Source organism: Callospermophilus lateralis, chromosome 7 (genome assembly GCF_048772815.1).
Source record: "Callospermophilus lateralis isolate mCalLat2 chromosome 7, mCalLat2.hap1, whole genome shotgun sequence".
In the NCBI taxonomy this organism is placed as follows: domain Eukaryota; kingdom Metazoa; phylum Chordata; class Mammalia; order Rodentia; family Sciuridae; genus Callospermophilus; species Callospermophilus lateralis.
In genome coordinates, this window is record NC_135311.1 from 80,279,984 (window position 1) to 80,296,995 (window position 17,012).

Consider the following 17,012-nt stretch of genomic DNA (forward strand, 5'->3'; position numbering starts at 1 on the left):
AGATTCATCTGGAGCAAACCTAAGTTGATCTTCCTATTTTTCACATAGAAAAGCAGAAGAAAAAAAAAAAAACTCTTAGAACGACAAAATTATAAAAGAGAAACCAAATTCTCTTTGGGAATCCAGTCTTTTTGAGACCCATTATATGTGTTATCCAATTCTCTTTTTTTTTTTTGTGTGTGTGTGTGTGTGTGTATGTGTGTGTGTGTGTGCATCTCAATTTTACAGAAGTTTTCTGGTTCAAGGCTGATGGACAGTATTCCATCTTGAATATCAACAGGCAAAGCAGCACATAGTGTGTGCATCTTGTTGTTGTTGTTGTCTTGTTTTGTTTGTGTGTGTGTGTGTGTGTGTGTGTGTATTTACACGTACTTGTTCACAAGTTTATGTTTTGGCACACTTAACCTTCAAAACCACGCACTGTTTTCTAAGTCAATGGAATAAACATCTTAATAGTCCCCTTTTCTGAAGCACAGCAGAAAGTCTCATCAAGTTATTTTTCAGCAACATCTCCACGGACAATTGATACACCCATTAAAAACATTGGCAGTGTGTCTGGTTTGGTTGCTTTTTTGACGTGCTTTCTAATGGCAGCTGCTTGCCTGTGGCAATAATTGTAATTCAATTTATGCATCTACAAAATCATCCCACCCTATTGCCTACGCAGTATCACAAAATAACTTTTCTCTTTAGAGTTAATCAGCCTTACATTGTATGTTTTCTATTACCTAGATTTTGCTACATCTCCCAATAACTTGCAACATGAACAAGCTTGCATTCAAGAAAGTAAACACATTATAAAGTGACCAACCTTAATAGCAAGAGATACCAATCATAAAAATGATGACTTAGCTATATTATAAAAATCATTTGTGTGTGTATGTGGGTCTAGATGAAGAGAATTTTTTTGATCTTTAATTGTATAAATGCAACTATGATAAAATTTAAAATGATTTTATGAATAATTCCATTTCATTTTATACAAGCTTTGAAATGTGGTTGAAAACTTTTCTCAGAGAAAACATTGTATATCCACAACTACTTTGTTGAATAGTCTTAATATTCAGAAATAAACTATGAAATTTTTTCTCTAATCACTGTTTTCAGTTATATTTTGTTTAATCTTCCTGTCCTTTGATGTGATTTGGTGTAAACCCCAAAGCATTTAAAGTTGACTACAATTCTAGCAGGATTTCATGTACTGTCAACTGTTTGCTAAGTACAGCTGTGAGCTGGGACCCTTACTCCTTGGTATAGGCAAGTAAAGGTAAGACATGATCTTTCTGAGTCACCTCTCCTCAGCCTCCTCTTAAAGACCTGCTCCTGTGGGACTGGTTTTCTGCTTCAGTGCTATTACCTTGCTAATAACCAATGTTTATTATGTGTCTGCATCCAAACATTGATGCTCTCATTGACAGAGCATTTGCTGTAGAACATGTAGTCTAAGGACTACTACTAGAAGCAACGACATCACCTGGAAGGCTGTTGGAATCTCAGAACTGCTAAATTAGAATCTGAATTTTAACAAGCTCCCCAGGTGATTTGTATGCACATTAAAGTTTAAACTACTGTGGCTAAAAGCAGTTCTCTTTATTTCCCTTCTGTCACAGACCAATATGCTTTTAAAGCATAATAAAAATATATTGCTAGAAAAATGAAAATTTTTTAAAAAGTATAGATAGGCAAGGCACAAGGCAAAGTTTTGTGATTTGATTTGACAGATAGACCATGATTGGAATAAGGAATCTTAGACTTGCCATCCCACCAGAAACAAGTATGAGACACTTATGTTCAAACGTTAGATAACAAGCAACACCAGCTTTTGACCCTAACTGAAGAAAAACAAAAAGACCCTTATTATCACCAAAGCATCTTGTATATAGGCATGCCACAGAAAAGGAAACAGCAGAGCAGAGTAGACTCACAAAATTGAGGAATCAAGAGTTCAGAGTTCAGTGAGGTTGAAGTGACTTAGGTGTGTAGCACGTTAAAAAGAAGGTATCTAGGAATAGAAAGAGCAAGATAAACCTCTCTGAATTTGCTGCTGGCTTCTGAGCTATGTGTTAAATGGCGCATGAAGTTGAAACTCCTTGAAACTGGGCAAAAACTATCTGAGACCTGTAAGCTGGAGTAATCCAAAGCTTACTGAATCTTAGGAAAATCTATCTTGAGCCATGGTTTTGCTCTGGAATGGCCTTACTGTACCTTCAGTGTACTAGTGAGAGATGAGAGGGAAAGGAAATTATATAGAAACCAAGCCTTATAGTCAAATGACTATTAACTCTATTTTAAGTTAATATTTATAAATGATTGTTTGAAAACCATCCACTTTTTACAAGAGGTTATTAACTTTCAAAAGTTTGTCCTGAGGTTCAGTTTACCTATGATGATGTCCTCCTGCAAAGCCATAGATTGATCCAAAAGGGCAAGTTCTTTCTTTCATTCTTAATAATGAAAGATATGCAATTCCAAAACCTCTTTTTCACATGATTAAAGGAAATTTACTAGTAACTGTTGTTCTAAATTTGGTATTTGTAAACCAAATTAAGTGCATCATTAAAATTTACTGAGCATTATTATTTCAGGATTCCAAGAAGAAATCCAAGTGAGCTCTTACTATGCCTACACATGTTCAAGTACTTACAATCCCATAAACCACTAGGATGGGACAGGATGTATGGACTTCAGGTTTCTTTGCCTCATTTATTGGTAATGTGCCTGTATGGAAATGTTGGAAATCTGGATTTTTTCCAAACTATGAAAAACAAAAATTTTCCAAGAATTACTATGTATAGAAAGATTTAAAAGAAACAATTCTGGATCTATAATTTCTGTATATGATGTTTCTCCCTAGATTCAACTTGAGAGTGTCTTCATCCCAGGCTTTTTTCCTTACAATTATCCTTCTCTTATCCTCTCAACATATCCGTCATTCATCTTAAAACAATTGGAAAAAGGTCCCATATATCTCACTGAGAGGTATTTTGCTTTTTATACTTAATAATTATTCATGAAAAATTTGATCCTACGTGTGTATTTGATCCATTGGCTCTTAATCATTATTATGAAATCTCAATGTGGTAGAAAATTCCAACATTTAAAACCTTTGTCCAAAGAAATTTCTTAAATAAATAAAATTATTTATATGCATACTTTTGTTGTTTAAGTGGCCATCCGAAAGTTACTGGAAATCATTTTACATTAGGATTAAATTCTGTGACAGAGGTAGAATAGAGTTACAATTTAAATAATAAAAAGAAGTGATGCAAAATTTATGTCTAAAACAAGCTTACATTGTTTTCATGTTTGGGTGGTGATGGGTCTCATGTTCATGTTTTGGGTACTGTGATGATCCATATTGCACGTCAGTTTGACTGGGCTATGGGAGACTCATATAGCTGGTAAAACATTATTCCTGGATATATCAATAAAGGTGTTTCCAGAAGAAGTTATTGTTAACAACACTAACTGAGTAAAGAAGATCCCCCTCACTAATGTGAATGGGCATCATCCGAGTCATTGAGGGCCTGGATAGAGCAAAAAGGTAGAAGAAGGATGAGTTTCTCTCTATTTCTAACGTTGAACTGGGACATCTATTGTCTTCCTACTTCTGACATCAGAGCTCTTGGTTCTCAGATCTTCAAATTCCTAAACTCACACTAGTACCTCTTTCACACACCGACCTTGGTTTCGGGGTCTTTGGACTCAGGATAGTGTCTCAGTCTATTTGTGCTCCTATTAAAAAAAATACCTGAGACTGGGTAATAAGTAATAATAGGAACTTATTTCTCATAGTTCTGGAGGCTGAGAAGTCCAAGATCAGAGTACCAGTAGGTGTGATGTCTGGTAAGGGCCCAGTCTCTACTTCCAAGATGGTGCCCTATTACTGAAACCTCAGTGGTGAAGGGCAGAAGAGCAATGGGGTCTAGCCATTTCTTCTAGCCCTTTCATAAAAGCATTAATCCATTCATGAAGACAGAGCCATTTATGACTCAGGCATTTCTCAAAGACCAAACTTTCTCCTACTGTTGCATTAGGGATTAAGTTTAATCCCAGGCTTTTTTCCTTACAATTATCCTTCTCTTATCCTCTCAACATATCCGTCATTCATCTTAAAACAATTGGAAAAAGGTCCCATATATCTCACTGAGAGGTATTTTGCTTTTTATACTTAATAATTGATTCTGCAGAGAACAGACCATAGAGTTCTTCACCTCCATAATCATATCAGTCAATTCCAGAAATAAATCTTCTCTTATTTATATACATTTATATGTTAAGATGAATTATTATGTGAACATATTTTCATATCATAAATATAGTTAATTATAATCTATGTGTCTTGTTTCTGTGAAAAACCCTGAGTAATGCAGGTATATTCCATGGAATATACATAAAAAGATAATTTAGGTTTTGTTTTTAAATGCCTCCATTCACTGTATACCAGAAATTACAATATTTGTTATAATTTTAACTTATGATGGAAAACTTGAATTCTACCTAAAGATGAATGAGAAGGTACACTTTTTCCCAAAATTCTTCTAAGTTCAAAGATCACTGATCTCGGTTCCATCTTTTGCTCATGTTTAGGTAGAAGAGGTTGACATTTAGACCTTGCTACAATGGACTTGGAGTGTTGCTTCCCATGGATTTTATTTTAACATGGTCTTGGCTTTTATGAATAATAATTAGTAGGGGCTGGGGATGTGGCTCAAGCAGTAGCGTGCTCGCCTGGCATGCACGCGGCACTGGGTTCAATCCTCAGCACCACATATAAATAAAATAAAGTTGTGTTTCCACCAAAAACTAAAAAAATAAATATCAAAAAATTCTCTCTCTCTCTCTCTCTCTCTCTCTCTCTCTCTCTCTCTCTCTCTAAATAATAATAATAATAATAATAATAATAATAATTAGTAGAAACAGCCATGTGGATCTGTCACTCCACAAGAATGTTATTAATGGTTATACATATAATAAAATACCCTTTAAACATGGTCCCACATGAAAATTTTCTTTTCAAATTCAGTTCTAGGAAAATCTATGCTTTCCTTGAGTATTTGGTGTTTCTCTCTTTCTTATCATAGATTCATAATAGTGAACTGTTTCTCTTTTCACAATGGATCTCTGGAAGCTTGCATCTTAATCTGACATTAAAGTCATTATTTAAGTCCTAACAGATGGAATAATTTTTGTTGTAAAATTAGTCTCTTTTTTAATATATTTATTTTGTTTATTATTTTTATGTGGTGCTGAGGATGGAACTCATTGCCTCACATGTACAAGGCAAGCACTCTGCCACTGAGCCACAACCCCAGCCCTCAAACTAGTACTTATAACTTCTTGATTCTGACCTTTTATGCTTGATTTGATTTCATGATACGTGTTTTTTAACCCTTCTCCAAATCATTTTTGGATATAGGTAGGAAGGAAGGAGAAAGAAAGGCGGGGTGGAGAAAGGAAGGGAGGGAGGGAGGAAGGAAACTTAAATAACAAATGTTCTCTTCTTCTAGTTGTTCACAAATAAATCTTTCACTTGTCCCTCAGCATATTCTCATTGTGTATGGTGAGTAGATAAAAAAAATCACCAAAGATAAGGATTCTCAATGACCAAAAAAAAAAAACACCATCACTATTCCCAATTCTCTATTTTAATCCAGTTTCTTAAGTGATCATGCCCTGGCTATCAGTTTATTCTTGGTATGAATATTAGAATGAATCTAGCCCTTAATTTCTGTATTTAGTTAACAGGTCTTATAGTTTCCATGAAGTAAATCTTTGATCATATTCCATGGTATCAATAAATGTCAGTTTGTCCTTTATAAATAATGACAAGTTCATCCAAAGAATGTGGAGTAAAATTTTGAGTCAAAGAAATTTTTTTTTCAGGAGACAACTCCTAGTTTATATTAATTTCCTCAACACTAAGATTCTTCCATTTTTATTGTGTCTTGCTGCCTTCAGATAATTTTCCATTGTCTTTTGGTATGCATGTTATCTCTTCAAGTGGTAAGTTTTCTCTCAAGCAAATATACACTCCCTTTAGACTACAAGTGACAAAATGGGTTTCAAGACATTGATGACTAATTTATAAAAATATATATATATAAAATAAAAATGAAGCTTCAGTCTTCATCTAAAAAATAAGGAGCTTAATTTTGTAATGTATGTGAAACCAAAACTTTATTCCAGGAGATAAGAATATTGATAACTACTCCTCTGCAGAAATGGCACTTGTATTTCCTTTAAGCAAAATTTGATCAAATTGTACAATCCCCTTTCCTTGAGGTTTTGTCTTAAATGATAAAAACATAATTACAACCATTTAATTTGTTGGAAAAATTACTGTTTAAGAATAAAATTTCACACTTCCTCTTGTTTCAGAAAATAAAGAATACATTCACATCAACACAGTATTTAACTTTGAGAAGTTGGTAGGTAATTCTGAATATAAGAGTTTATGTATCTTTTTGGTTTTTTTTTTGGTTTTTTTACCAAAAAGGAACTTAAAACTACTTACTTAAACTATATATATTACTACAACTTGTAAGGTAGTAAGCTCTGTTAAAATATTTAAAATTTCCTTATTTTAAAGTAACATTGTCTTACAAATGGAAATTCACTGTTTAAATATAACAATTTATTTCCAATTTTTTAAAAATATATTAGCTTTGTAGAATGCCATATTTAATGTTATAAAACAGAATTTTTCCCCTTAGGACCTAACAACTTCATATAAATATGCTAGAGTTTATGGGCAATAAAAGAACAATATCTGTTCCTATCTTCCTGAATTATAATACCATATAACATTTAAAAATTTAATGCACTTTTCCGACTGGTATTGTCCATCTGTGTTTGTTCATAAACATCAAAAACAAGGAAAATCTTTAAAAAAAAATTTGTTACATTGTAAACCATCTGCTAAATCTAGAAAGAAAGAAAGAGGGAGGAAGGGAGGGAGGGAGGAAGGAAGAAAGAAAAGAGAAGAGTAGGAATCAGCCATGTGTGTGCAGTAGGAAAAAATGTAGTAGCACAATGGTTCTTAACAAGGGGAGGTCATGAGAATGACCTATGAACTTTCTTAAAACTACAGAGGTCTGCATTAACTCCATGAAATTAACAGTTATGCTGATGTGATCCCTCACTTGTGAATCAGGCATCTAGGTAGGGATAATGAAAGGCAATGCTAACACAGAGAGGTTTGAACTCTGGCTAAATGAATGAAGGAGAGATTATGAGGCTGAATATACAAAAGTAATCAGGAAATATTCTCTATATTTTACTTACATAAAGGAAACTACTGAGATATGGAATGATATCCTAATAAATAATGATTTAAAATTTTTAGTTATTCATGACCTCCTTCTTTTCTTTGGTACTGGAGATTGAACCAAAGGGAGTTTTACCACTGAGCCCCATCCCTGGTACTTTTTATTTTTTATTTTGAGACAGGGCCTCTCTAAGTTGCTGAGGCTAAACTCAAATTTGTGATCCTCCTGCCTCAGCCCCTCAAGTCACTGGGATTACCGGAGTGGGCTACTGAGCCTCACTTTTAACGCTAGCCTATATATTATGAATGTTTGTGTAAATGAGTTCGATTATTTGTTCTTTCACAAGTATTATTTTGCTATGTGCTGGATGCCCAAGAACACATTAGTTGCTAGAGATACATTTTTTAAAATAAAGTGAGTCTCCTCTCTCAATAAGAAACACGATTCATACTTGAAAAACATTAAGTGTAATCACTTTATTAAAAATTACATACTTTCATGACATGTCTAACTTAATAATTCATCCAAGTAGTTTTGAATTTGTTATGTAACAAATACTCATCAATACTTCAGTAACATCCATACCATAGCTTAGCCTCCTAATGCCTGCCATTCCTTTCCTAGCCTCTCCACACCACTCAATAGCTAGCTTTTTATTATAATTTTAATTTTGATCTTAACATTTTACTTGTTTCATCTTTTTTTCATGGTTCTGGCCATAATGTCAGATATGATATAATATAATATAAGTATATATATATACACATATTACTTTATATAATACCTTGACTAGCAAAAAAAAATTAATCTTCTCCTGAGGATGGTAGTGGAGATATATCTTTTCCCCATCCCTTCCCCTTCACCTCATTCCCCTTTTCCTTCAGCTTGTGCTTATGTTTGTGTTTTGATTGGAAGTTTAACCTGGTAAGGACCTAAAAGATGAGTGACAATATTGGGAGATGGTGTGAAAAGTTTAACAGGTGGGACTAGTGTGAGGTCCTTAAGTCATTCGGGCATTAAGGTAATCTCCTGGGACCACTGACCTCTGAACTTCAACCACGATGCCACTACTATTAGGCTATCACCAGAGGCTATGCCAATTATGTTGCCAAATCATGGAATTTCAGCTTCCAAAACTGTGAGCTAAATAAACCTTTTTTTCTTTATTAATTACCCTGCCCCAGGTATTTTTATAAATAATGGAAAATGGACTAATAGAGAAGCTGTGATACAACAGAAACCACTTTGAGATGGAGAGACTCAAGTGGCTCCAGCTATTCTAGTACTCAGGCCTTTGGGCCCCCAAAGCCTCCAGACAGATGACTCAAAAATCTCCAGAGGATTCTAGCATCCAACCATGTACTGCAAAGAAAATGAGGTATCTTACAGAGCACTGCCTAGGCTGCTGAATCTTGTGTTGTAAACAGAACAAAAGTTACAGTCATTGTAGCCATAACAGGAATATCTACACAATTGAGAAAATAAATATTTTTATAAATTAAAAATAAATATAAATACTGCTAAATATTTCACTCCTTCATTTATTCCTACCATCTCACAAATATTTATAAAATCCTCACATGTGCCAGTCACTATGCCAACCAATGACTGCAGAGTGATAACCAAATTAAGTAGTCTCGCTTCCTATGAAATTTAAAGCATCTGTAACCAGTCTACCCCAGTGGGGATTATTAGAAAAATCACAAAAATGTCACTGGTGCCAGGTGTGGTAACACACACCCATATTCCCAGTGTCTCAGAAGGCTGAGGCAGCAGGATCACAAGTTCAAAGCCAGCCTCAGCAAATTAGTGAGGCCCTAAGCAACTCAGCAAGACCCTATCCTCTAAATAAAATATAAAAAAGGGCCGGGATGTGGCTCAGTGGTTAAATATTCCTAGGTTCAATCCCTGGTACCAAAAAAAATGTCATTGGTATGGAAATGGTGATGAAAATAGCAAGCACTTTTCTTTTTTCCATGGTAGTATGTATTCCTCCGGTGACCAATTCTGTCCCTACACAGGAAGATGGAAATCTTAGTCAGAATACAAATTCTGACAGGAGGAAACAATAGACAAAAGGGATGATCCAATCTGGCAATCCAATCCAATGTTTCCTAGATATTTTCCTCGTGATATTGAGCTGTATATAACATACCATATTCGAATAATATGACATTTTAAGCATTTTGAAACTGTTGGGTCAGATTGGTCAAAAAAGTACACTTCTAAAATGACCCTAAATTTCTCGATTCAATTCATAGATGATACTGGGAGTTTCAACCCATATTTATAGTGCAATTTGAATTTATTTTAACTGTCTTTATATGCAACACATTTCTCATAAAATAGCAAAGCCAGGAAAAAAATATTAGGGAATCTTTTCACATTCTAGTTATACAAACTTAATCCAAGTGGAAGCTCTAATTCTCTTCTCTATACCGTGATAAACCTCCAAACAGCTAAGAATTTTTATTGGGAGGATGAACGATATTATTCCATGTAGATTATTTCAGCATTAAGGGATATGGCTTATTCATGCTGCAGATGATCAAGCTGTGTGGTCAGGTTAATGCTAAAACTGACAAATGCTATGCCAGATTTGAGAATATATGGAAATTTTAATTAGAAGTTAATAAAACTCTGAAAAATCTCCAAAGGGTTTATCCTTGTGAATGAACTTAAAACAAATTTAAAGCTAATGTATTAGTTAATATGCAGGCTGTGATAAAGGGAAACCAGGTGGCTGGCAATAATTTCCACAATGGTCTTCCTTTTCAAAGGCTGGCTATGGAAGACAACTCCGTTGCCTGCAGGAGGCTGTTTGGACTCCACAAAGAACAATCAGGAGTGTGCTTCACTTTGTCAGAGAACATGACACACTATCAAGCTTGATGCTAACTTTTGTCTGACAGACATTTGACACTAACTCTACAAACTATTTTTAGATCTGTTTATTTCTCCGACTATTAATTTATAATCATTTCACTTTCTTCACAGATCTGTCAGTGAACTTGACTGATTAGAAGATTACAGGAGAAAAAGAGGCATTGTTCAAGGAGAAAGACAGGAAAAGGAAGAGTAGAGACATTGATTATTGATTGTGCATGCTGGTGCGAACTTTTTTCCCCTTCAAAGCACTTTCCAGTTGCCAAACCACTAATTTCCATGGCATAATGCCCCAGCTATAAAGGGATTATAATATATACACAATAAAAATTTTTAAATATGCCCTGAAAGAAAGATAAATCCAATGCAATTCACATAAAACCTAATACATTATGTACAGTCTGTACTTAATAAATGCATTACTCATAAAATATACATTCACAAGTCTTTCATTCTTATCAATAAAGCAATCAAGCTGAGCCTAAGATTACCCAGAAATTCAGACCCCTCCTATACAAAAATATAATCGCATTATCCCCTTTTTAAATCATGCTCAGATGAAAAGAAACAAGAGACAGCTAGCTTAATATTTCATTGTATAACGTATTTCATATTTAGCCTACTAATAAAGCTGAACTCATTTTTTTTGTCTTTCATGTTGCCCGGCAAAGAAGAAAAAACCATAACAGTTCTTTACTCCTAACCCAGGAACTAATCTTAAAGTATAATACACATCAGTAATTGAGACTGGTTAGAATTACCCTGGAGCACTCAGGGACTTTTTGTGCTACTAAGACGATATTTTGATTATCAGTAAATGGACATAATGCTAGTTCCTGATCTCTGAAGGAATTTGACTCTGTGTTTGTTTCTTTTAATATTCTCCTCCATTTGTCAGATTGAACAGCTCATACCACTGTATGACATGTTAGGCATCCAAATCATATTTCCCTGGCAGAGTTTGCCCAAAGCATTTCTTAAGCTAAGATCAAAACTGTGTCTTTAGAATGAGAATTAAACTGTGTCTGGCAACATGGTTCTCTCAGATCTACTATTTTACATTTATACAAATGACCCCTTAATATCTGGGTAGTCCTCTACCCCCGAATTTTTCAAGCCCCATCCTACTGATAAACAGTTAATTACCAGGTGATGATTCATTCCAGTATACAGTGGGCATATTTTATAGAATGCCTGAAGGGTTGACATCATTCTTGCAGTCAAAATTTTGGTTGATTATGGGAATAGGGAGATCAATAGAAAGATGAAGGAATGCAAAAGTAGCTTCCATTTCCTCCTACCTCCTCCCCCGACATTCAGTGATTACTCACTGCCCACCGGCAGACTATACAGCTCTCTCCTGTACCTGTTAAAGCATCTTTGTATACTTAGCTAGCAAAAATGTCATTTGGAAAGGCAAGTACCAATTTGCATGAGGCAGAACTTTGTATATCTCTCACATTCCTTTTTCATTCTGACAGGCAGGAAACCACAGGTCTCATTTTCCTATTGTTATTAAAAAGTGTGATCCTGGTTGTTTGGAAGGCTCATTAGTGCTATTGCCTGTCACGGGCTGCATATCTTTATAAGAAAGATAGATTGCATGGATGCCTCAGTACACCAGCCAGAATGACACTTAGGTACATCCCCTATGGGCCCCAGAATTTAGATTTTCACTTGCTCTTGTGAAAAATGGGAGTCAAGACTATGGGCATTTGAAAACACGGCTAGTTCCTTATTTTCTTCAGTAATAATAGAATTTCACCATTGTGTTTGTGACTTTGAAAAAAAGTATTGGAAGAAAAAATTAACTATAGAATATTTTGCAAATAGAGTGCTGAGACAACAACCATACTCAGAGGGAAATTAATGATTTCACAGGAATTAACTAGAGATGCGCTATCTATCCAGAAGTGAAGAGCTTGTCTCTTACATGAGGGTGTCCAAGGCATTGAGTTTTTAGTGAACCTTTCAGAAATAATAATAATAATAATAATAATAATAATAATAATAAAGTGTTTTTCCTAGGTCACAAACTGTCAAAAGTTATTTGAGTTTAATGCAACATTCTTTTTTTTTTTAATAGAGGGAGTCACAGAAATAACTTTAAACAATAAAACAATTTGATAGTTCAGATCTCAGGGAAAATGAAGCAACCTTGCTTCTATAAAGTGAGTCACCAAGAGTTCCTTTTGATTTTTTAAGTAAATGTGTTTCTCTACCTCTAATAAGCTATCTCTATGTATTTCCTATTTTTAGAATATGTAACAGAGGAGAGCTCCACATGATGGAAAACACACTGGCCTTGCAGTCCTAAGACTATTTTGCCTCAGTCTGCCACTTACTTGCTGGGTGACCTGAATGAATCATTTAATCCAACTGGGCCATGGACTTTACCTATCACAGGGAGATACCATTTAAAAATAAAAATAAAAAACAAACCATAAGCAAGAGATTTCTTGAATTAATTGGACCTTAGAGACTGTCTTATTTTTACAGGGCAAGTTTGAGCAAAAGGAATTTAAGTAACTTTACCAAGGTCATCCAGTATTTTACTACCAAAAAATGAAATTAAAGTCAAATTTTGACAATCTAATGAAATAATTTGTATATTAGTTTTAGAATTCACATACTTGTGTAAATTAAAACCAATAAATGGTATTTATCCTAATTAAGCTGAAATCTAAACAAGTAAGTGGAAGTACATAGTAAATAATATTTATAATGTTTAACATATCGCTCTTGAAGTTTAACTTAAAAGATACTGACTGAATAAACAATTATTTTTTCTGGGCTTTCTCTGCTTATTTTATCTAATATCTTAAAAATATGAAAGTGGTTTTAAACACTAAACCCATTGCATACAATTATATTAATAGAATATAATTATGTTAATGCAATTTTAGGAATATGAACTTTCTAATTTCTTATTGACTTCTAATGTATCAAAATCATTGTGGTATCAACAAATTATTTTGGTTTGGGGGTTATTTTTTGCAATTTTTTATTTTCTCAAGATATTTCTTTTATAGAGAGAAATAACCAAATATAATATGATATAATATGGCATTCTGAAGCAAAAATTAATAAATAAATAAATATACTATCAGAAAACTGGCAATTCAAATAATCTTTAGTTTAGTTATAATATAGTGATGTAGCATTTTAGTTTTGATAGCTATACCTTAATTTGGTAGAATATAATTAGGATAAAGTATATAAAGGGTGTTGGAAAAATTCTGTTCACTATCTTTACAGCTTTTCTATAAATTGAAAATTATTTCCAAATGAAAAAAGATTATTTTTTAAATACAGACATAAAATTGAGAAATATTGGTGATAATTAGAGGGAAAATTTGGGGCTAATCAACACAATCCTAATAGATCAGAAAAACTGCAGAAGATGGTAACTTTAAGGAAGGAAAGAAGGGAGGGAGGGAGGAAGAAGAGAGTCAGTTGTTCTACCTCCTTACACCTGAAGCAACATAGGACTGTATTTCTCTAAACCCCCATTTGTATATTTCGTGAATCTATCCACTGAATACTAACAAAACAACGGGGTAGTTATCCTTATTTTTACTCTTTTAGAGATGAATAAACTGAGCCATAGTAAGTGGTCACATGGTTAATGCACTGAGGTCACTTGGTTAATACATTGCAGGGACAATTCAAACACCAGCCTTTGTAAAAAAGACAATGACTTATTTCCCTTTCTGTGAATCTCTGGCAGGCTTGGGCCCTATTAATGTTTTACAGTGCTTTAAGAAATTTTTCTTTCAATTTTACCATCAGTTTTTTTTAGCCTCTCTATCCACTCAGGAGGTGAGCCTTGGATGGAGTTCCATGAAAACCATTAGTCTGTCCTGACAATCATACCTTTTGCATGTTGGCTAAGACAAAGCCCAGCTACTACAGGTAGCAACCAAAGGAACCCCTTTCCCCATCTGCATGTTTTATCATCTGGGATCTAAAACAGACTCTGCAATGTTCCTCCTGATAGAAATCCCCTGTTTTTCAATTGTAACCCTCTCTAAGGCTCAGAACCAGTCAAAGGGGGCAAGCCTGGTAATAGACACACTACTTTGTAATAAATCCTTTTCATTTTCCTGCTTCCTCCTATTCTATTTTTCTGCCTCTACTACTTCTACCCCTCGGGCTTTAGTGAGATTCTTTCCCAGAGGCTGCCTTCTCTACTATATAGAGACTTATGTAAAATGGCCAAGGATCCCTGGGCCAGCATGTCAGTTGTCCAGCAATTCCAAATCCAGATTTAAGCTCAGTTGAGACACTGCATTGTACTATCTAATGTGGTGGGCAAGCACAAAGTAGAGAAGAAAGGATGGTATTCTTGTGAACTTAAATAGCTGGGCCTTTTAAGTTTATTCCTTGAAGATTTCTGAGCGAGGCTAAATATCTTTGAATAGAAACATCATTCTGTACATCTGGCAAAGCCTCAAAAAATATTCACGGCTATTTAGCAATTTCAAATTTACAAATAAAATAAATTATGTTTGAAAAGGTGCAGCATTTTCCCCCAAGGTAGCTCCAGCTGCATGTATATCTGTGTTTCTGAACCAGGCTAAAGCAACAGTCCCAAGAGCACAACTCGTTAAATGATAAAATATATCCACACTTCCACATCTGCAAATGAACCCAGCCCCGGAGGGCCATTGTGAGAATTAAATGAGATGATGTGAAAAATACCTGAAAACATGAAGAGTCTTATTATGGTAAACTATTGTTGTTGCTGACATGATTTTCTCATATTCTAAAACTACTAAGACGTGGTATTATGGCAAGACATTAATTGCAAGATTTTTTTTTCTCCCATCCTTTTATCCTACTCAAGAATGAGTAATATTCCAGAAGAAAGATGTCAAATTCTTGGTTTGAAAGGTCAGAAAGCTCATTCCTTTGGCAAATCCACGGATAAGAATAGAAATATTTAAATAATATGGGGAAAGATGTTTTCTCCTGCCTCCATGCAGCACTTAGTAAAGATCATCCAAGCTTGGGAGAACAAAGAGCTACAAGAGGAAGGACTTCAGTGACTGGACCAGGTGGCCTGTGCCCTGTTTTCTGGCCTCAGAGTCATTGTGCACAAATGACCTAAAGCCAAGAAAAATTATGAGATCTATGAGCAGAAAGGTCTGTGCCTTGTTACCATTCTGGGGATCTGGGGGATTGCAGAGGGAAACGGATACAACAAGCTGCATAGAGTGCCCAGGACAAAAGCCTGAGGCCCCCTCACAGAACTCCAGCATGTCCCCAACAGGATGCTGAGAACTGCCCAAAATTTCGGTTTGCTTTTCAATTCTCCTGTCTGGCATGACTTTGCAGAAATGAACTATACCACACTAAGGATCCTCAAAGTTGGGATGGTGGAATTCATCCACAGACTAATATTGTACACTTGAGTTCCAAACTCAGATGCCATAAAGAGATGACCACCTGAGGACTCAACATGTGGTTTGAACAGCACAGGGCAGACTCCTCCATCTACTATCACCTACCACGAGCTCAGGTCATTGTCCCAGGACTACAAAATTCTAATCAAAAGAAAGAAAATTTAGAGGAAATGCTTTGATTTTCTTTTAAACTCAAAATGAAGAAAAAAAAATCTTAATCCCCGAATTTACCTGTAAAAGAAATGGAAAAAGAAACACTTTCCCTGGCATCAAGAAAAGTAACATGACTTGACAGAAAAATTAAGACCAAACATAGGAAAATAAGTTAAATTTTTGCACAAATGGTTTTATTCTATGAATATTAATCTCAGCTATACTGCTATTTTTGATTTTTAAAAACTGCACAAAATGAGGCGGACATGTTTCATCAGAGATTCTACTTTGTATTTCTTGCATGCATGTACCCTTTCTGGATTCCAACAGCACTGCCTCTATTGCTTTGCCTAGTCCATAAATATTAACACATTAATTGATGATGGCAGTGATTTGATGGCAAGCAATAACAGACCAGAAGCATGATGATTACATCATAGTCATTTTGAGATTTTCCTGGCACTATACTCGCTTGACAGTAAATGTGCCTGGTCTGTGTGATAAGAGGGGTATAGGTACATGGGTCTGGATTTGTTAGGAGAGTAGGGAATGGAGTAATGAAAAGGTGGGTGTCCAGAACAGTGAGCATGGATATTTGGGGAAAAAAAGAAATTTACTTTCTTTCTACCATGTCTCAACATCTCCCAAACATTTCCAGACTTTGGACATAACCGATCACACAAGCACGCACAAACAAACAAAAACAACAATAAAACAGAGTAAAATGTGTCATGGAAAAACAATTCTCTAGATTCCATGGAAATTGTTCTCTTAAACCCATCTTCAAACAGTCACAAACTATGTTATTTTTTCTCTTAGGTGTATGATTTTTTTACCAGATTTTTTCTCAAAAAATAATAAATTTTCTAAGTAGACCTACAGTAATTTTATGTATATTAGCAGAAAATGAAATGCACAGAGCAAGATTAAAATGTATATGATATGGTACCCAGTCCTATGGCATGTGCTTGTAAAGAACAAAGTTTCAATGTTTTAGAAATATTCAAGGAAGGAACATAGGCCATATTTTCCCTTTACTATGCATAAGGAATTCCTATTCAAGACAATGGGGTTTTACATAGAAATCAATGGCAAATTATGGACCTTAATGAAAGAGGAAATTATAATTATAGCACTGCTGGTAGCATCACTATAGTTAAGGCTGAGCAGTCTTTCCTATTATCACTTATCAGGATTTAATAGCTCAGCTGGTTTGAGTCCTACTTGGCTGAAGCATAATATACAACTCATCAGGTTGTATGTAATTAGTTATTATTATTGTTATTACATAAAC